The sequence below is a fragment of the Rhinoraja longicauda genome, chromosome 28 (assembly GCF_053455715.1).
Source record: "Rhinoraja longicauda isolate Sanriku21f chromosome 28, sRhiLon1.1, whole genome shotgun sequence".
Classification (NCBI taxonomy): Eukaryota; Metazoa; Chordata; class Chondrichthyes; order Rajiformes; family Arhynchobatidae; genus Rhinoraja; species Rhinoraja longicauda.
In genome coordinates this window covers 5,113,077-5,135,894 of record NC_135980.1, presented here as the reverse complement: position 1 = coordinate 5,135,894, position 22,818 = coordinate 5,113,077, and the positions used below count along the sequence as shown (strand labels likewise).

General features: G+C 47.1%; 1 protein-coding gene across 1 annotated transcript in view; it reads left to right on the top strand.

Annotated features, from left to right (window-relative positions):
* Positions 1 to 866: 866 nt before the first annotated feature.
* Positions 867 to 22,818, top strand: part of LOC144607181 (uncharacterized) — a 127,350-nt gene continuing 105,398 nt past the window's right edge. Inside the window, exon 1 of the mRNA XM_078423854.1 lies at positions 867 to 1,206. The gene's annotated coding sequence lies outside the window, so the exon portion shown is untranslated. The remainder of the gene's footprint in view (positions 1,207 to 22,818) is intronic.

Below are 22,818 nucleotides of genomic sequence, written 5' to 3'. Positions count from 1 at the left end.
ATAGTGTTAATGTGCGGGGATCACTGGGCGGCACGGACTTGGAGGGCCGAAAAGGCCTGTTTCCGGCTGTATATATATGATATGATATGATATGATATATCCTTCCTTTGTCCCGCCCCCTGACATCAGTCTGAAGAAGGGTCTCGACCTGAAACGTCGCCCATTCCTTCTCTCCCGAGATGCTGCCTGGCCTGCTAAGTTACTCCAGCATCTTGTCAATAAATACCTTCGATCTGTACCAGAATCTGCAGTTATTTTCTTATACCACACTGTCCAGCGATCCCCGTACACTAACGCTATCCTCCACACGAGGGACAATTTACAATTTTCACCGAAGCCAATTCACCTACAAACCTGTGCGTCTTTGGAGTGTGGGTGGAAACCGAAGTACCCGAAGAAAACCCACGTGGTCACAGGGAGAACGTACAAACCCCGCAAAGCAGCACTCTCAGTCTGGATGGAACCTGGGTCTCTGGTGCTATAAGGCAGCAACTCTACCGCTGCACCACCGTGCTGCCCCAAAAGGTTATTTTGTGATGTGTGGTATCGCTTCCACTCCACCTTCTGAAATCCACCATAGTCAGAGTTCGACGGAGGACTTTATTTTAAACAGATTTTGGCGAGGAAAATATCCTCCAGTTTTGAAAGCTTGAAGCCACACTGAGCCCTCAAAGGTTGGCACTGCCTTATTCATATTCAAATTAGCCTCTTGATGTTACTTAGCAATTCCATGGTGATATGCAAATGCTTTACAGATTATAGCATTGACAGTGACAAATTTACACCCAAATTTGCCAAGTGCTGTGGAAGATTGAGTTAGCTGGTGGAAAACTGAAACCAATCGATATAAAATGTCCAAACTTTAGAATTGGATTAATGGTTGTCTCGTCGGAGTTTATTAATTTTCTTATAACATTCCCTGCAAGAAAAGCAGAGCTCAGTCACCAGACAAATATAAATTCACTGAAGGGGGGGAACAAAAAGTATTTAAAAACAAATGAACCTTGTCTCAGTTATTTCTCAGCAATCCGGACTGTGTTCCCATCAAATGGGTAGGATGTTTTGCCAATTAACGTTATTGCCTTCAGGATCCTATTTGTAGGTGCACAGTGCAAGTGTGCCAGGTGTGTCTACCTGCAGAGAGGAGATGGAAGGACTCTGAACAGAAATAGAATCAAAGCCCAAACATCAAGGGAAAGGCAGAAGGTATGTTTTTGTTTCCTCCTCGTTTAATTCTTGCTTTTAAATGATTTAGGGCCAATTTGTCCTATTGCGCTTCAAAGCCAAAGATAGTTAATTGAAAAAGACACAAGATCTAATTGTGAGCTCCTCGTAATGAAATGTGGCATTCCAGTTTCCTTCTCTTTCTTATTGCCTGTCCAGTAGGGATATCTTTCTGTGAATGCTTTATGCAATGTAGGCTAGGAAGAAAATGTGTAAAATAATAGCATGTGCTTCGCATTTACTGTTAACATGAGCAGCAGTTCTGATCCTCGTGTGATTGTATTTGAGCGATGCAGTCTCTCTGTGTCCCATAAGCTACAGATTATGATTTCGGGCAAAGCTGTGGGTGATCTCGGTCTAAATACCTGTGCTTCTCAGCTTTGAATCAGCTTTGCTCTATCGCCTTGCTCTGTTTCAATTATACTTCCAAAATCTCTCTTTAAGTTAACTTCACGTACGGTTGTCAGTGTCTAAACCAGATTCAGCCACAGCTATAAGTGTGGAAGGAAGTGCTTTAAGACAATTCATCGATGTGGTTTTTATTGGTGTCACAGAGAATGAGGTATATAGATGTACAGTTAATATCTCTGTATTGTGGGACCGTTTATATTTTTAGCAATTGGGTGCAAAACTGCCTGAGCAGAACACATGATCATTATAGACCCCCCCCCCCAAAGTATTTTCAGCTTCGTTGATCACCCCTCCTTTTGTCACAGCGGATTTGGAGAAGGGACCATCACAAAGACGTAATGCAGTAGAAACTCATCCTTAGTTGCAAGCGTTCAACATGCAAAAAAACATGCGACCGCATGAAGGACGTCTCCTGTGAAATTCGGTCCGGGTGAGTTCGGTTTCAGAAGCAGAGGGCAGAGATGACCCATTGAATATCTTGTGTTTAGTAGAAGTGACAGGAGGCGATTTTCAGATGTGTTCATTGATGCTCTGTAAGAGTTCCGATCCTTCTACAGTCACTACAGAACTAGGGCGGCACGGTGGCACGGCGATAGAGTTGCTGCCTGGCAGCGACAGAGACCCAGATTCAATCCTGACTCTGGGTGCTGTCTGCACGGAGTTTGTACGTTCTCCCCGTTACCTGTCTCAGTTTTCTCTGGGACCTCCGGTTTCCTCCCACACTCCAAAGATGTGCAATTTTGTGGGTTTGGTAAAATTGTAAATTGTCCCCTGTGGAGACAATGTAATGGAATCAGACGGTGGGCTGATGGGTCTGTTTCCATGCTGTATCTTTGAAGTTTAAAGTACTTAAAGTAGTTAAAAACAAACAAATTGTCTGAAGCATTAAGCATTTTGTTTAGCTTCACTGCAGGAGAACCAATAAGTAGCAGGAATCGCAAGGAAACGAGGTGCAGTGTGGAATGAGGTAATTAAAACCATAAACAAACAGAGCAAGAGGAACGGAAGGGTATGAACATTAGATAAATCCCCTGTGTCTGATAACTTCTGTACCAGATTTCTACAAGTGGTGCGGCACAGTGGTGCAATAGTGCGGCACAGTGGCACAGCAGTAGTGCGGCACAGTGGTGCAGTAGTGCGGCACAGTGGTGCAGTAGTGCGGCACAGTGGCACAGCAGTAGTGCGGCACAGTGGCGCAGTAGGGCGACACAGTGGCGCAGTAGGGCGGCACAGTGGCGCAGTAGGGCGGCACAGTGGCACAGCAGTAGAGTTGCTGCCTCTCAGCACCAGGGACCCGGATTCGTTCCTGACTACGGGTGCTGTCTGTTCGGGGTTTGAACGTTATCCCGGTGACCGCGTGGGTTTCCTCCGGGTGCTCCGGTTTCCTCCCACATTCCAAAGACATGCAGGTTTGTAGGTTGATTGGCTTCTGTAAATCGTCCCCAGTATGTAGGATGGAACTAATGTACGGGGATCGCTGGTCGCCGCGGACTCGGTGGGCTGAAGGGCCTGATTCCACACTGTACCTCTAAACTAAACTAAACTAAACACAAAGTGCTGGGGGCAAGTCAAAGGGTTACTCCAGCACTTTGGGTTAGAGTCTGAAGTGAGTGGACAATCAGGTATCAGGTGGAGTAAGTCTGAAGAATTTTATAAAATGTCTGGTTCTACTTTGTATCCTTCAAGGTCAGAGCAATGACCTTGAAGCCATCTTTGTTTCGTAATCAGAACTAGTGTGCGCATCAGCAATTCTTGCCTGAATTTCATCCGTGCTGGAATGTAGGACACCGAAATAGTTCTCTTTGCCTGCTAAACCTGATCCAGTGAAAGGAGGTCAACATTTTTAACTGTCTTTGGCCAACCAAGGAGGTTAAAAGATTGCATTAAATGCAAAAGAACAAGCTCGTAATGCTGCCAGGAAGACTAATAACCACGAGGATTAGGGGATTTTGCAGGAAAAAAAATGATGCCTGACCTAAAAAAACTGACACAGGGGGAAAAGATGAATTATAGAATGAATTTTGTTTTAAAAAAATGGCAGCAATGTAAAAAGGAAAAGAAAAGTGAGAATAGATATGGTCTCAATGACAAGAAATATTTTTTGGATTGTCTGAAGCATTAAGCATTTTGTTTAGCTTCACTGCAGGAGAACCAATAAGTAGCAGGAATCGCAAGGAAACGAGGGGCAGTGTGGAATGAGGTAATTAAAACCATAAACAAACAGAGCAAGAGGAACGGAAGGATATGAACATTAGATAAATCCCCTGTGTCTGATAGCTTCTGTACCAGATTTCTACAAGAGGGCGCACGGTGGCGCAGAGGCAGAGTTGCCGTCTTACAGCGCCAGAGACCCAGGTTCGATCCTGACCACGGGTGCCGTCTGCACGGAGTTTGTACGTTCTCCCCGTGACCTCGTGGGTTTTCCCCGGGAGCTCTGCTTTCCCCCCAACACTCCAAAGATGTGCAGGCTTGTGGGTTAATTTGGCTTCGGTGAAAATTGTAAATGGTCCCTGGTACGTGTGGGATAGTGCTGGTGTACGGGGATGGATCACTAGTGAAAGTGGGCATGGTGGGCCCAGAGTGTCCGTTTCCGCGCTGTATCATATCATATCATATCATATACATACAGCCGGAAACAGGCCTTTTCGGCCCTCCAAGTCCGTGCCGCCCAGTGATCCCCGTACATTAACACTATCCTACATCCACTAGGGACAATTGTTACATTTACCCAGCCAATTAACCAACATACCTGTACGTCTTTGGAGTGTGGGAGGAAACCGAAGATCTCGGAGTAAACCCACGCAGGTCACGTATTCTCATTCGTTCCCCACACCCCGTGAGCTGTGGGGGGGAGTGAACTTATACGGTGGTAATAAGGTGGCTTTGCAGACACTTTTGATTCAGAAGCCTCGCTTTTTCTGTGGTTTCAATGCACTGCTTGGAATGAAGCCTAACGATTGACTTAAAACAGAATGTGCTCATTACGTGCATATCTCATGTCTCCACATACATTAACTTTGCGTTTCCCTGTAATATAACTCTCCTGACAATTCTTCAACATGGTGCGCTATCAATTTTCTGATTAACGGTTGCTAATAAACATGAATTGGTGTCATTATGAGCTCATATCGTGAAGGGTAGCTTTCACTTGTAAACAGCAAGAACCGCTGGATGCAAGAGGCACAGGGAACTGCAGATGCTGGAATCTTGCGTAAAGATCTTGCGCAGTAGTGCGGCACAGTGGTGCAGTAGCGCGGCACAGTGGTGCAGTAGGGTGGCACAGTGGTGCAGTAGGGCGGCACAGTGGTGCAGTAGGGCGGCACAGTGGTGCAGTAGGGCGGCACAGTGGTACAGTAGGGCGGCACTGGTGCAGTAGCGTGGCACAGTGGTGCAGTAGTGCGGCACAGTAGTGCAGTAGTGCGGCACAGTGGCACAGCAGTAGTGCGGCACAGTGGTGCAGTAGTGCGGCACAGTGGTGCAGTAGCGTGTCACAGTGGTGCAGTAGCGCGGCACAGTGGTACAGTAGGGCGGCACAGTGGTGCAGTAGTGCGGCACAGTGGTGCAGTAGTGCGGCACAGTGGCACAGCAGTAGTGCGGCACAGTGGTGCAGTAGTGCGGCACAGTGGTGCAGTAGTGCGGCACAGTGGTGCAGTAGGGCGACACAGTGGCGCAGTAGGGCGGCACAATGGCACAGCAGTAGAGTTGCTGCCTCTCAGCACCAGGGACCCGGATTCGTTCCTGACTACGGGTGCTGTCTGTTCGGGGTTTGCGTTATCCCGGTGACCGCGTGGGTTTCCTCCGGGTGCTCCGGTTTCCTCCCACATTCCAAAGACATGCAGGTTTGTAGGTTGATTGGCTTCTGTAAATCGTCCCCAGTATGTAGGATGGAACTAATGTACGGGGATCGCTGGTCGCCGCGGACTCGGTGGGCTGAAGGGCCTGATTCCACACTGTACCTCTAAACTAAACTAAACTAAACACAAAGTGCTGGGGGCAAGTCAAAGGGTTACTCCAGCACTTTGGGTTAGAGTCTGAAGTGAGTGGACAATCAGGTATCAGGTGGAGTAAGTCTGAAGAATTTTCTAACTGAAACGTCATCTATCCATGCTCCCCAGAGATGCTGCCTGACCCGCTGAGTTACTCCAACACTTTGTGTTATATCATATCATATATATACAGCCGGAAAATATATACAGTGTTCTAGGCAAGAAACACTGAATATATTGTTGGAGCATGCTGTTAGAAACAGCCCACTGCCAGCTCCAACTGCTCTAACCCAACACATTGTATTTCCTGCTTAATATCCTTCCTCATGCTGTGACTTCGCGATTTGTGACGTTCTCTCAGCTTGACGTTTTCCTATGTTTTTTTTCCTCTGGCAGTGGAGAACATGCTCCATCTAATCCAAGATTTACAAAAGAGTTTTACTGTCAGATGTCCCAGATAGAACAGTGAAATTCTTACTTGGGCAAGTAAGTCTACTGGGCATGTACCCCATGTTCTGCAAGTTGTAACTTCTACCTTCTTTTGACGATGTACTTTTGTGCATGTTCTCACTTTTTATGTACTCCCATTCACTCTTTCACCAGGTAACCTTGTTTACAACTGATTGCCATGCTTTACCTTGCTGGAGATGAACCCACCTTCCTCCCCTCCCTGTGGCCCAGCAAACTTATTTTTCTACCTTCCCTGGTCTGACACAAAACATTAACCCTGTTTAGCTTAGTTTATTTTAGTTCAGACTCACTTTGGTTTAGTTTAGTTTAGTTTAGTTTAGTTTAGTTTAGACTCAGGTTTAGTTTAGTTTAGTTACTTTAGTTTAGTTACACAGCATGGAAACAGGCCCTTCGGCCCACTGGGTCTACGCCACCCATTGATCACCTGTCCACACTTATTCCATGTTATCAGGGGTTATAGGGAGAAGGCAGGAGAATGGGGTTAAGAGAGAAAGATAGATCAGTCATGATTGAATGGCAGAGTAGATTTGATGGGCCAAATGGCCTAATTCTGCTCATATCACATATGACCTTATCCCATTATCTCATCCCCTCCCTACACAATAGGGGTATTTTTCTTTCTACACAGGCCTATTAAACTATAAACCCACATGTCTCTGGGATGTGGGAGGAAACCGGGGCACACGGAGGAAACCCATGCAGTCACAGGGAGAAAATGCAAACTCCACACACAGACAGCACCCGAGGTCAGGATTGAAACCTGGGTCTTTGGCACTCTGAGGCTCCACCAGCTAAGCCACTGTGCTATCCAGTCAAATCATATTTTAATGCTCCACCAACTATGCTCAATTTCTCTTCCCGGGACATCACTGTGGCACAGTGGTAGAGTTGCTGCCTTACCGGGTGGCGCCGTACGATGGCAGTACGATGGCGGCCTCGCCAACAGTCTGTCTCGTCATTTTCTTCTTTTGTTGGTTTTAGTCTGTTGTTAAATGTATGCTTTAACATCAAGGAGCTCGCAGTCTCGGGTTGAGACCGATGTCGGGAAGCTCCAAGAGCCGCACGACGTTCGACAGGCCCCGACCCGGGTCCAATCGCCTGGCGCGGGGGAGCTGAAATTCCCCCCGATGTAGGAGCTTAATCGCCCCAATGAGGAAGGCCTGGGAATAAGATCGTCCCGCCAACGGAAGGTTAGAGGCCCCCGACCGCTGGAGGACAAAGAAGGGAGAGATTGAACTGTTTTTCGCCTTCCATCACAGTGAGGAATGTGGAGGAGTCACTGTGGTGGATGTTCATGTTATTTCGTGTGTTCTGTTGCTTTTTATTTGTATGATTGTATGGCAAATGAAATTCCTCGTTTGTTGCAAAACATACTTGGCTAATAAAGTATGATTATGATTAGTTTTGAATTATGTGGGGGGGGTGGGGGAACCTTTTATTAATCCCTTACCTCGGCGGAGATGTGACATTCTCCATATCGTATCTCCGTCCGCACTGCGGCCTAACATCGAGGAGCTGGCGGCCTCTTGCTGGGGAGTGACTTCGGGAGCTCCAACCGCGGGAGCCTGTGGACTTAACATCGTGGAGCTTGCGGCCTCTTGCTGGGGATCGACTTTGGGAGCTCCAACCACAGGAGCTTTGATCACCCCGACTGCGGATGGTTCAACTGCCCCGACCATGGGACAAAAGGAGGGAAGGACATAATACGACATTGCCTTCCATCACAGTGTTCTGTGGTGGATGCTTAGGTTCATGTTTATGTAGTTGTGTGCCTTGTTGCTGTTTTCGTACGACTGTATGGCAAATCAAATTCCTTGTATGTTTTTATATACTTGGCTAATAAATTAATTACAATTACAGAGCCACAGGCCCAGGTTCGATCCTGACTACAGGTGCTATAAGAAAATAACTGCAGATGTTGGTACAAATCGAAGGTATTTATTCACAAAATGCTGGAGTAACTCAGCAGGTCAGGCAGCATCTCAGGAGAGAAGGAATGGGTACCCATTCCTTCTCTCCTGAGATGCTGCCTGACTTGCTGAGTTACTCCAGCATTTTGTGAATAAATACCTCTGACTACAGGTGCTGTCTGTACGTGGTTTGTACCTTCTCCCTGTGACCATGTGGGGGTTTTTTTCAGGTTTCCTCCCACACTCCAAAGACATACAGGTTTGTAGGTCAATTGGCTTAGATTGTTTTTAAGTTAAATAGTTTCTAGTGTGTGGGATGGTGCTAGTGCAAGTGTACAGGGTGATCGCTGGTCAGCGTAGTCTCGGTAGACCGAAGGGCCTGTTTCCACGCTGTATTTCCAAATGCTAACATTGAAAGATCTGGCCTGACCAGCTGTGCGTTCCCAGAATTTTCTGCTTTTAGTCTAGATTTTAAATGTTTTTTGATTTTAGTTTTCAATCTTGGTGGATTATTTGCCTTAAGGATCCTGAGTCTTAATCTGCCTTAAGTTTTGCACATTAGATCTATCAATATAAGAACAACAATTGTCAAGCATCGAAAATGACATCAGCATCCTCTGACCAAGTCCGAACGCATGGAATCATCTCCCACTATCTCAGTTTGTTTATGTTTCAATTCCACGAGATTTTTCCTTCATGACTTGCATCTGAAGAATGAACCGACTGGGCTTATATTTACTGAAATTTTGAAGGATGAGAGGGGATCTTAGAAACATATAAAATTCTCGAAGGATTGGACAGGCTAGATGCAGGAAAAATGTTCCCGATGTTGGGAGAGTCCAGAACCAGGGGTCACAGTTTAAGAATAAGGGGTAGGCCATTTAGGACTGAGATAAGGAGAAATATTTGTTGTGAATCTGTGGAATTCTCTGCCACAGAAGGCAGTGGAGGCCAATTTACTGGATGTTTGCAAGGGAGTGAGATATAGCTCTTAGGGCTAATGGAATCAAGGGATACAGGGAGAAAGCAGGAATGGGGCACTAATTTGGGATGATCAACCATGATCATATTGAATGGCGGTGCTGGCTCGAAGGCCCGAATGGACTGGTTCTGCACCTATTTTCTATCTTTCTAACTCCTAAACTTAAAAAGAGCGGCACGGTGGCGCAGCAGTAGAGATGCTGCCTTACGGCGCTGGAGACCCGTGTTTGATCCTGACTACAGGTGCTTGTCTGTACGGAGTTTGTACGTTCTCCCCATGACCTGCGTGGGTTTTCTCCGGGTGCTCTGGTTTTCTCCCACGCTCCAAATACATACAGCTTTGTAGGCTAATTTGGCTTCAGTAAAATTGTAAATTGGCTCTAGTGTGTGTGGGATAGTGTTAGTGTGTGTGGATCGCTGGTCGGCGCGGCGCGGGTGGGCCGAAGGGGCGGTTTCCGCGCTGTATCTCTAAACCAAACTAAACTCTTCTGATAGTATAAGAAAATAACTGCAGATGCTGGTACAAATCGAAGGCATTTATTCACAAAATGCTGGAGTAACTCAGCAGGTCAGGCAGCATCTCAGGAGAGAAGGAATGGGTGACGTTTCGGGTCGAGACAGTCTGAAGAAGGGTCTCGACCCGAAACGTCACCCATTCCTTCTCTCCTGGGATGCTGCCTGACCTGCTGAGTTACTCCAGCATTTTGTGAATAAACTTCTGATAATTCCTTGGATTACATTCAAAAGCAGATTCCTTCACAGATGTTAAGCTAACAAGCTTGCAATTAATGCATCACGTTATAAATACTGGGCACCACTTGCTCTCCTCTGTTGAAGAGTCACTTCTATTTATCATCTGTACCATCTGGTCCGATTACTTTAAATTTAATCCATCAGCTTGTTTTCCTCTTGCCGGGCGTTTCTCTCAAAGGTTAAAAGACAATTTGCTGCAGAAAGGGATTTCAAAGGATTGATTTGAAAAATCTTGATATTGGTATTGGTTTATTGTTGTCACTTGCACCAAGGTACAGTATAAACCTTTGTGTAGCATCCAGTCAAATCGCATTGCATATGTGTACGATTACGTCATACACAAGTACAACATGTGGTGCCAAGAGGAAAATACCAGAATGCAAAATATATCATATCATCATATCATATATATACAGCCGGAAACAGGCCTTTGCGGCCCTCCAAGTCCGTGCCGCCCAGTGATCCCCGTACATTAACACTATCCTACACCCACTAGGGACAATTTTTACATTTACCCAGCCAATTAACCTACATACCTGTACGTCTTTGGAGTGTGGGAGGAAACCGAAGATCTCGGAGAAAACCCACGCAGGTCACGGGGAGAACGTACAAACTCCTTACAGTGCAGCATCCGTAGTCAGGATCGAACCTGAGTCTCCGGCGCTGCATTCGCTGTAAAGCAAGTGTTGTGGCATTACAGTTACGGAGACGGTGAGAATCAGCATTAAAGGGCACGCCCGCGATGAGGCAGGTCGGAAGATCAGGGCTACGCCCTTATCTTGTGCGAGGAACATTCAATAATCTGATAACAAAAGTGCAAGTCCCCAATGAGGTAGGTTGGAAGATCGGGACTACACCCTTAGCTTGAGCGAAGACCGTTCAACAGTCTGATAACAGTGGGGATGAAGCTGTTCCTGAATCTGGTGGCGCGTGCTTTCAACCCTTTGTATCTTCTGCCCGACAGGAGAGGGGAGAAGAGGGAATGATTACATGGTCCGTAATTATATTGGCTGCTTTTTCCAAGGCAGCATGAAGTGTAGATGGAGGTGGGGGTGGGGGAGAGGAGGGGGGAGGGGGGAGCGGAGAGGAGGTGGGGGGGGAGGGGAGAGGAGGTGGGGGGAGGAGTGGAGGGGAGGTGGGGGGGGGGGGGATCTGCTCTGTGTGATGGACCAAACTCATTGAACATGACTATCGTATCCCAAAGTTCCACATCATTATCCCACATTGCTCTAACTGATCTATCATTAATGCTCCTCCACTGTTTATATGTAGTTTCAAACTAATCCTCTTGCTCCCCATTATAGCATTCTCAAGCCTTTCTGTAACCATTTTCCCTCTTCTATTACTCTTTGGTGAAGACTTCCAGTTGGAGTGTTACAACAACCTGGTGACCTCATGGACACTGGAGTACTTGGAGAAAACCTGTATAATCATTAATTATACCAGCTTTATCGTCTAGATTTGTTCATTACATGAACTTGAATTTCACAGCTGCTCTGATGGCATTTGAGTTTCCACAAGACCAAAAACACAACCATATGTTACTGGATTCCTATTTCAAATCTAACACAGAGTTTCACAACCATAATACATCACATTCTGTAGGATTAAATATGATTAATAGAAAATAAATTCTTTAACCCTAACACTATGAAAGTTTAAAGCTTTGGCAAAACAAATAATAAGAAATTAAGGCGCGGTGGCGAAGCGGTAGAGTTGCTGCCTTACAGCGCCAAAGACCCATGGTTCAATCCTGACTTCAGTCTGAAGAAGGGTCTCGACCCGAAACGTCACCCATTCCTTCTCTCCTGAGATGCTGCCTGACCTGCTGAGTTACTCCAGCATTTTGTGAATAAATACCTTCGATTTGTACCAGCATCTGCAGTTATTTTCTTGTACTCTCTGACTACGGGCGCTGTCTGTACGGAGTTTGTACGTTCTCCCCGTGACCGCGTGGGTTTTCTCCGGGTACTCCAGTGTCCTCCCACACTCCAAAGACGTACAGGTTTGTAGGTTAATTTGGCTTCGGTAAAAATTGTATATTGTCCCTAGTGTGTAAGATAGCGCTAGTGTACGGGGATCGCCGGTCATCGTGGACTCGGTGGGCCGAAGGGCCTGTTTCCGCGCTGTATCTCTAAACTAAACTAAACTAAATATTGAGGCGTTGCACTTTGGTATGCCAAACCAGGGCAGGACTTGCACTGTAAATTGTAGAGCCCTTGAGAACATTCCAGAATAGAGAGATCTGCGAGTGTAGCTGGTGAGTCAGGTGGACTTTGTGGTGAAGAAGGCATTTGATTGGCTGGCCTTCACTGGGAAAGGTACTGAGCATATCATGATGCTGCTGTACAAGTTGTTGGTGAGACAACACTTGAAGCACTGTGTATGAAGTTCAGGCTGCCGAACTATAGGAAGGATGGCGTTGCATGAAGTGGGAAAGGGCGCTGAGGAGATTCACCAGAATGCTAAGTAGACTTGCTGTCTTGAACTACAGGTTGGATAGGATGGGACATCTTTCTTTGAAGCATAGGAGGCTGAGGGGTGATCTGATTGAGGTGTACAACATCACGAGGGGCATGGATAAAGTGATCACTCACACTCTTTGTCCCAGGGTGGAGGTTCCTGAAACCGCAGGGTAGAGGCTTAAGATGAGGGGGGAGAGATTTAAGAGGGACCTCAGGGTCAACCTTTTCACTCAGCGAGTTATCCATATCTAGATTAGAATCAGCGGTATCAGGATCAGAAGCAGCTTCTTCACTGCAACCATCAGGCTATTAAACACTACAACCTCCAGATGAGCTCCGAACTACATGGACTGTGGGCGGCATGGTGGCACATTGGGCAGGTCGGTGGTGCAGCGGTAGAGTAGCTGCCTTTCAGCGTTTGTAGCGCCTGAGACCCAGGTTCAATCCCGACTACGGGTGCTGTCTGTATGGAGATTGGACGTTCTCCTCGTGACTGCGTGGGTTTTCTCCGAGATCTTTGGTTTCCTCCCACACTCCAAAAACGCACAGGTTTGTAGGTTAATTGGCTTGGTATAAGTGTAAATTGTCCCTAGTGTGTGTGTAGGATAATGTTAATGTGCTGGGATCGCTGGCCGGTGCGGACTCGATGGGCCGAAAGGCCTGTTTCAGAGCTGAATCTCGAAACTAAACTAAACCTGGGGGCATTGTTTTTGTCTTTTTGCCCTATTATTGTTCGTTTGTTTGTTAAAGAAAAAAATAAACAAACAAATAATAACAGTGCAAAAAAGATAGGTGTCGCCTAGGGTCAAAACCCTTCTTCAGACTGAAGATAAACTTGTTAGACTTTCTAAAACCAGGCACCAAGTTATTATTAGCGGGTTGCATCTGATCTCCTCATTATGTCCTTCCAACGGTGGTGATGTACTTTTTCAACTAGGCCAGCACAGTGACACAGCTGGTAAAACTGCTGCCTCACAGCGCCGGAGACCCAGGTTCAATCCTGACCTCGGGTCCTGTCTGTGTGGAGTTTGCACCTTCTCCCTGTGACCGCCCGGCTTTCCTCCGGGAGCTCCATTTCCCTCCAGCGTCCCAAGGACATGCGGGTTTGTACGTTAATCGGCTTCCGTAAAGTGCCCCTAGTGTGTAGGGAGCGGATGGGAAAGTGGGGATGACATGGAACTGGTGTGAACAGGTGCTTGATGACCTGTGTGGACTCGGTGGGCCAAAGGGCCTGTTTCCACGTTGCATCTGTAAACTAAACAAAATTAAAACGAATGGTTTTGCAGCCACTGCCTTGTGAATTAATACCAAGTTTTCCAAATCACACTGACGACATTGGCACATGAAGAATGGCCAGAGGTTGCCGAAGCCTGATAGACACTAGACAATAGGTGCAGGAGGAGGCCATTCGGCCCTTCGAGCCAGCACCGCCATTCAATGTGATCATGGCTGATCATTCTCAATCAGTACCCCGTTCCTGCCTTCTCCCCATACCCCCTGACTCCGCTATCCTTAAGAGCTCTATCCAGCTCTCTCTTGAATGCATTCAGAGAATTGGCCTCCACTGCCCTCTGAGGCAGAGAATTCCACAGATTCACAACTCTCTGACTGAAAAAGTTTTTCCTCATCTCAGTTCTAAATGGCCTACCCCTTATTCTTAAACTGTGGCGCCCCTTGTTCTGGACTCCCCCAACATTGGGAACATGTTTCCTGCCTCCAACGTGTCCAACCCCTTAATAATCTTATATGTTTCGATAAGATCTCCTCTCATCCTTCTAAATTCCAGTGTATACAAGCCTAGTCGCTCCAGTCTTTCAACATAGCAACTTGGGTATCCTTTCTCAGTGGAAATTAGTGCTTCTGGCATGGGGCGGAAGAGGAGTCACAATTATAGAGTGATACAGCGTGGAAGCAGGCCTTTCGGCCTAACTTTCCCACCCCGGCCAACATGTCCCATCTATACTTGTCACACCTGCCTACGTTTGGCTTATATCCCACCAAACCCTTCCTATCCATGTATCTGTCTAACTGTTTCTTAAATGTTGGGATAGTCCCTGCCTCAGCTACCTCCTCTGGCAGCTTGTTCTATACACCCACCACCCTTTGTGTGAAAAAGTTACACCTCTGATTCCAATTAAATCTTTTTCCCTTCACCTTCAACATAAGAAGTGGCAACATGGAGTAATCCAGCCCCTCAGCACGACCCAACCCAGGTCTGTAGGTTAATTGGCCTCTGAAAATTGCCCCCAATATGCAAGGAGTGAATGGGAAAATGGGATAGAGTAGAACGAGTGTGAATGGGTGATTGATGGTGGGCCATAGGGCATGTTTCTATGTGGTATCTCTAAGGTGAATAAGCATCCTGGGGTGGCATGGTGGCACAGCGGTAGAGTTGCTGCCTCTCAGTGCCAGAGACCCGGATCTTGGCCAGAGACCTGGGTTCTGCGGTGTTGGCTCGAAGGGCCAAATGGCCTCCTCCTGCACCTATTTTCTATTTTCTAAGTTTCAATCCTGACCGTGGGTGCTGCTTGTACGAAGTTTGTACATTCTGCTTGCGACTGCGTGGGTTTTCTCCAGGAGCATCGGTTTCCACCCACACTCCCAAAGGCTTACAGGTTTGTAGCTTAATTGGCTTTGGCAAATTTGTAAATTATCCCTAGGATAAGTGCTAGTGTATTGATGGACGGCACGGACTCGGTGGGCCGAAGGGCCAGTTTCCGTGCTGCATCACCGAACTAAGCATTAAACTAATGTCACAAAGCAGCATCTGTGTGCTTCCTCTGGGTGAAACGTCAACGAGCAGGGATGAAGTCAATAGACAATAGACAATAGGTGCAGGAGGAGGCCATTTGGCCCTTCGAGCCAGCACCACCATTCAATGTGATCATGGCTGGCCATTCTCAATCAGTACCCCGTTCCTGCCTTCTCCCCATACCCCCTGACTCCGCTATCCTTAAGAGATTTATCTAGCTCTCTCTTGAATGCATTCAGATAATTGGCCTCCACTGCCTTCTGAGGCAGTGAATTCCACAGATTTACAACTCTCTGACTGAAAAAGTTTTTCCTCATCTCCATTCTAAACGGCTTACCCCTTATTCTTAAACTGTGGACCGTGGCTCTGGACTCCCCCAACATTGGGAATATGTTTCCTGCCTCTAACGTGTCCAACCCCTTAATAATCTTATAGGTTTCGATAAAATCTCTTCTCATCCTTCTAAATTCCAGTGTATACAAGCCTAGCCGCTCCAGTCTTTCAACATACGACAGTCCCGCCATTCCGGGAATTAACCTAGTGAACCTACGCTGCACGCCCTCAATAGCAAGAATATCCTTCCTCAAATTTGGAGACCAAAACTGCAAACAGTACTCCAGATGCGGTCTCACTAGGGTCCTGTACAACTGCAGAAGGACCTCTTTGCTCCTATACTCAACTCCTCTAAGTCGGGGCCTAGTGGCGCAGGGGGCTGTCATGAACGGTTTTCCGCAGCCAAGTGTGGTGCCGCAGATCCACCGAGAGACTCCCCCCAGACCGCAGGCTGCAACCTGAAAGCAGATTGCGAATCACTTGACCAAGGGTGCAGTGGGAGAGGGAGCTCGCTAACCTCAAGACATTCGGCAGGAAGAGGCCACATCTGTAACAATGTCCGTCTAAACCGGTGCAGCAGTGTGTGGTTGGAAAATGCGTGCCTTAAATCAAACTCCAAATTAATCCCAGCATGGCCCTTATTTATTTGAGGCAACCTGCACGTTTTGTGCTCGAGTGGTGAAAGCGGAAATGATCCCTGCTGACTCTTCCTCTTTCCCACATCCTCTTTCTTTCCCATGATCTCAAAACAGTGGAACTCTTCTCCCCTCTAGGTCTGTACAGCTGTGTCGAACATGGCTTACAGCACAGCATTCTACCTTTGGAGTCAGAAGGTCATTGATATTAAAACCCAGTCCAGAAACCTAAAAGGCCGATATCTCAGCTGTCTCTCCTGTTTAATACAGGGAGACCGCTGCCCTCCTGCTTTAGTTTAGTTTAGTTTAGTTCAGTTTATTGTCACGGGTACCAAGGTACAGTGAAAAGCTTTTGCTGATTATATAAAATATAACATATAAAATTCTTAAGGGATTGGGCAGGCTAGATGCAGGGGAAAAAATCCCGTTTTGGGGGAGTCCAGAAGCAGGGGCCACAGTTTAAGAATAAGGGGTAGGCCATTTAGGACTGTGATGAGGAAAAATATTTTTGTGAATCTGTGGAATTCTCTGCCACAGAAGGCAGTGGAGGACAATTCACTGGATGTCTTCAAGAGAAATTGAGTTAGATACAGCTCTCAGGGCTAACGGACTAAAGGGATATGGGGAGTGAGCAGGAACGGGGTACTGATTCTGGATGATCAGCCATGATCATATTAAATGGCGGTGCTGGCTCGAAGGGCTGAATAGCCTACTCCTGCACCTATTTTCTATCTTTCTCTGTTTGTATGCTAACTAGTCAGCGGACGGACAATACATGATTACCACAGAGCCATCCACAGTGTACAGATACATGATAAAGGGAATAACGTGAATAACGTTTCATGCAAGATAAGCCAGTAAAGTCCAATCAAAGATAGTGCGAGGATCTCCAATGAGGTAGATAGTAGTTCAGGATTGCTCTCCAGTTGTTGGCAGGATGGTTCAGTTGCCCGATAACAGCTAGGAAGAAACTGGTCCTGAATCTGGAGGTGTGCGTTTTCACACTTCTGCACCTTTTGCCCGATGGGAGAGGTGAGAAGAAGGGGTGGCCAAGGTGTGGCACATCCTTGATTATGCTGCTGGCCTTGCCTTGGCTGCGTGAGCTATCAATGGAGTCAATGAAAGAGAGGTTGGTTTGTGTGATGATCTGGGCCGCGTACACAATTCCCTGCAATTTCTTGCAGTCGTGGATGGGTCTGCTCCCACAACTGTTCTAGAGGTCACGTTGTTGGGGTCGATCATTAAAAGTGAGGCCTCACCTGCACCGTTAGTGGTTCGTAAAGACTCCACAGCTTTGCTATAATGAGCTGTGGAAAACTGCCCAGTTGGCTGGCCTATACTTAATTCCAAAATCTATCACCAAGTCAGACCATCTGTTCATTATTACAATGCTATTTGAGGGAGTTTGCTTTGCATGGAAATTGTGCTTTATTTATTTATTCATTCATTCACAAGACATGGTATTGCCAGTATTTATTCTCCATCTCTAATCGGGCAGCACAGTGGAACAGTGGTAGAGTTGCTGCCTTACAGCGCCAGAGACCCGGGTTTGATCCTGACTACGGGTGCTGTCTGTATGGAGTTTGTACGTTCCCCCGTGACCTGCGTGGGGTTATCTCCGGATGCTCCGGTTTCCTCCCACACTCCAAAGACGAACGGGTTTGTAGATTAATTGGCATTGTAAAATTGTTCCAAGTGTGTGTAGGATGGTGTTGGTGTGCTGGGATCGCTGGTCGGTGCGGACTCGGTGGGCCGAAGGGCCTGTTTCCACGTTGCATCTGTAAACTAAGAAAACAATATTTCAGTGGCTGCGAACTAGTTTGAGACGACCTGAAATCATGAGACGCTCTGGGTATAAACTGTGGAACTCCCAGCCCAGCAACAAAATGCAACCATTTCTGCTCCATAAATCAGCCCTTTTTGAAAGGCCGTTAGGGCGCGCCATGAAATGGGATCTTGTCAGCTTCATCTACAACTGGTGAATGAATAAAAACAATGTGAATGCAAGACTTTTGTCTTTAAGCGTAATCTTATCTGAAAGTTAAAATGCAAGGGACTTCCTGGGCCCTCACCTCAGACTCTGTGTGGTTAACAAACTATAAGAAGGAAAAACGAATAATGTAGCCTTGATTTGAAGCTGTGCGATGTTACGACACACATATTTAACACGTTCATTACTAATTCTTCCGATTGTCAGTCAAAACGAGGCACAACACAACACAGAAACGGGACCTTCAGCCCATCGAGCCCATTCTGACCATCAACCACCATTTGAAATAATCCTACCACTCATTACTTTGGTGTAAATGTGTGAGTTAGTACTTTTGTCAAAATAGTGACCAAAACCTTTACGTTCAAGCCTACTAAATATGTATAGAACAATAAGTGTGGTACGCTGCCATTTAAGAATGAGCTGAATGTGTGAAGGGTGGGAGAACATGCATGGGATTGTGTGAGTGGGGCCAAGAGGAGATAACTAGAAGGGTCAATCGGTCGTTTTACAGTCCGTTTAGTTTATTATTGTCACGTGTACCAAGGTACAGTGATAAGCTTTCGTTTGTACGCTATCCAGTCAAGAAAAGACTATACAGGAATCCAATCAAGCTGTCCGCAGTGCATAGATAAAGGTACAACATTTTATTGCCAAGATATACCATTGAAATCTGTTAAAGTCCAATTAAAGATGGTTCAAATATCTCCAATGAGGTAGATGGTAGGTCAGGACTGCAGTCTAGCTGCATGAGAGAACCTTTCTGTCCTGGGCCTCCTCCATTGTCAGAGTGAGTGAGGCCCAGCGCAAATTGGAGGAACAGCACCTCATATTTCACTTGGGTAGTTTACACCCCAACGGTATGAACATTGACTTCTCTAACTTCAGGTAGTCCCTGCTTCCTCTCTCTATCCCCTCCCCCTTCCCAGTTCTCCCACTAGTCTTCCTGTCTCCGACTACATCCTATCTTTGTCCCGCCCCCTCCCCTGACATCAGTCTGAAGAAGGGTCTCGACCCGAAACGTCGCCTATTCCTTCTCTCCCGAGATGCTGCCTGACCCTCTGAGTTACTCCAGCATTTTGTGTCTACCTGCATGAGAGGACAGTTCAGTTGCCTGGTAGCAGCTGGGAAGAAACTGTCCCTGAATCTGGAGGTGTGCATTTTCAAACTTCCGTACCTCTTGCCTTATGGGAGAGGGGAGAAGAGGGAGTGACCGGGGTGAGACTGGTCCTTGATTATGCTGGTGGCCTTACCAAGGCAGCGTGAAGTGTAGATGGAGTCAATGTGGGATGGTTTGGACTACGTCCGCAACTCTTTGCAATTTCTTGCGATGTAGTTCTATTTCTAGTGCTTTCCTCTAATTAAAACCACGATCGAACGCAATAAATCAAGAAATGGATTTTCCTTTTTTGTTTGAATTGACTTGACAGGAATTACTTGCAAGCAATTTTATAATATTTTATAATGTCTAATACATTCAGGAATGCCCATGAAGTTCAAGCCCCTCTGGCTTTACATTTCACTCTTATTCTCTCCGTACCTGACACCCTTTTTTACCTCTTGCTTTTGTCCACCATCATTCAAACAAACCCCTCTCACCAGTATCCACCTCTTCAATATCAATACCAGTATCAAGTCTGAAGAGGGTCCCGACCCGAAACATCACCTATTCCTTTTCTCCAAAGATGCTGCCTAACCCGCTGAATTATTCCAGCATCTTGTGTCCACATATCATTTGCCAGGTTTTGCTGCCTGACCCACTGAGTTCCTTCTGCACTTTGCGTTTTGCCCAAGCTGAAAGTCATGTTGGCAGCAGATATGGAGGCTTTGTCAAGTACAAGGAACATACCAATCCAATTTGTTCCATGTTTTTCAAAAGAAGGATGGCAGGGTGGCGTGGCGGTAAAGCCACTGCCTTACAGCGCCAGAGACCCCGGTTCGATCCTGACTACGGGTGCTTGGCTGTACAGAATTTGTATGCTCTGCGTGGGTTTTCTCCGAGATCTGCGGTTGACCCTAGTGTGTGTAGGGTAGTGTTAGTGTATGGGGATCGCTGGTCGGTGCGGACTTGATGGGCCGAAGGGCATGTTTCCACACTGTATCTCTAAACTAAACTAAGTGATTTTATAATCTGACTAGACCAAGTGGACCCGTTGGGCCCAAACCTCTCCTTCATTGGTGCAGCACCCTCTCCTCCCCCACTCCCCACTCCTCTCTCCCCCCAACCCCCCCCCCCCCCTCCACTCCCTCTCCCTCCCCTCCTCCCTCACATCCCCTCACACCCTCCTCCCCTCCCACTCCCTCCTCCCCTCCCCCCCCTCCCTCCTCCCTTCCACCTCTCCACCTCCCTCGACCCCCCCACTCCCCTTCCCCTCCCCCACTCCAACCCCCTCAACCCCCCTTATCCTCCCCCTACCTCCCCCCCTCCCCCCCCTCCCTCCCCCCCTCCCTCCTCCCTCCCTAGGAGATAGATTTCAACTTTAAAATGCAAATAACTTTAAAAATATAACACCGATTTCAATGAAACTTCTTCCATTAGCACCAAAGGGATGACGGTGAGTAAGGTGGGCCTAAAATTGTTGCGCTATCGTGTACCGTTTTGGCTGTAGTTCAGGAACAAACAAACAAACAAACGAGAGTTTTAGTATATAGATATCAAATACTCCCACAAAAAAACTAAAGCATCATCAGAAGCCAGGAATAACAAACTCCTGTTCTGCACCTTCGCCACAATTGACTAGACACTGCAATGTTAACTTTCAAAATTGTTCAAGGTCCCAAAGCATTAGAAAGCAGTGATATTTTTAGCAGGTCTTTCTATTGAGGACAATGTGTTTCTTGCTTGGAAACAATAGAGAAGAGTATTTACTAAGGTTATTCTCTAACACCTGGGCGGTCACGGTGGCGCAGCGGTAGAGTTGCTGCCTTACAGCGAATGCAGCGCCGGAGACCCGGGTTCGATCTCGACTAGGGGCGCTGTCCGTACGGAGTTTGTATGTTCTCCCCGTGAACGCGTGGGTTTTCTCCGAGATCTTCGGTTTCCTCCCACACTCCAAAGACATAACGGTATGTAGGTTAATTGGCTTGGTGTATGTGTAGATTGTCCCTAGCGTGTGTAAGATGGTGTTAGTGTGCGGGGATCGCTGGTCGGTGCGGATTAGGTGGGCCGAAGGGCCTGTTCCAGTGCTATATCTCTAAACTAAACTAAACTAAAAAACAAGCATAACAAAGGTGCAAGAGACACAACTCAACGAGACCTTCGTCCATGAAGTCAGGACCTTCAGTCTTCGAAGGACACAGTCTTTGGGGAACTCAGCGGCTCAGGCAGGATCGCTGGGCGGCGCGGACTCGGTGGGCCGAAGGGCCTGTTTCCGCGCTGTATCTCTAAATCCCATCACCCCCTACCTGAACATCATTGCAGTCATCAAATTAGGGGTGGCACAGAGCACAACTGGCAGAGCTGCTGCCTCACAGCGCCGGAGAAACTGGTTCAATCTTGGCCTCTGGTGTTGTCTGTGCATTTTCTTGTTGGTTTCCACACAGTTGCTCCGGTTTATTCCCACCTCCCGAAGACATTTTGGTGTGTAGGTTCGACACAAAGTGCTGGAGTAACTCAGCGGGTCAGGCAGCATCTCTGGAGAAAAAGGATGGGTGACCTTTCGGGTCGGGACACTCCCGTCTGAAGAAGGAAGAACCCGACTCGAAACGTCACCTATCCTTTCTTTCAGAGATGCTGCCCGACCCGCTGAGTTATTCCTCTTTTTTTTGGGGGGGGGGGGGGGGGGGCTATCTTTGGTATAATCTGGCATCTGCAGTTGTTTGTTTCTACATTCTTGGTTTGTAGGTTAACGGTCAGTTAGATCATCACTAGTGTGTGGGGAGTGGATGAGAAAGTGGGATAACGTAGAACTAGTGTGAACGGGTGATCGATAGTTGACATTGGCTTGGTGGGCTAAATAGACAATAGACAATAGACAATAGACAATAGGTGCAGGAGGAGGCCGTTCGGCCCTTTGAGCCAGCACCGCCATTCAATGTGATCATGGCTGATCATTCTCAATCAGTACCCCGTTCCTGCCTTCTCCCCATACCCCCTGACCCCGCTATCCTTAAGAGCTCTATCTAGCTCTCTCTTGAATGCATTCAGAGAATTGGCCTCCACTGCATTCTGAGGCACAGAATTCCACAGATTCACAACTCTCTGACTGAAAAGGTTTTTCCTCATCTCAGTTCTAAATGGCCTACCCCTTATTCTTAAACTGTGTGGCCCCTTGTTCTGGACTCCCCCAACATTGGGGACATGTTTCCTGCCTCTAACATGTCCAACCCCTTAATAATCTTATACGTTTCGATAAGATCCCCTCTCATCCTTCTAAATTCCTAGAAAGAGTCTATTTTCAGCTGTGTCTCTAAAATAAGCCTCGACCAGACAGCAGTTATAATGTCAGTGCACATTCGATTTGATCGATTTATATTTTACGTGCATCTCATCTACTTCCTGCTTCTCTGCCATCACCAACTCTCTTCCAAGACAGTGCAAGGATAGATATTCCCTCTATCCCTCCCTTCCGCATTCCAAATGTTCCCTTGGGCCTCTTCTTGCTCCGCTTTTCTGTCTCCACCAACTGATCACTTCCTCACAGCGTTTTCCGAAGTGATTATCCAATCGTTGTTTCCCTTCTGCAGTGTTTTAGTTTTGGAGAAACAGTGTTTCAATAGTTTTATCCTACAGATCAGGGACAATTTACAGAGGCCAATTGGCCTGCAGACTTGCGGGGGCCTTTGGAGTGTGGGAGGAAACCGGACAACCTGGAGAAAACCTAGGCGGTCACAGAGAGAACGTACAAACGCCGTACACTCAGCGCCCATGGTCAGGATCGAACCTGGATATCTGGCGCTCTAAGGCT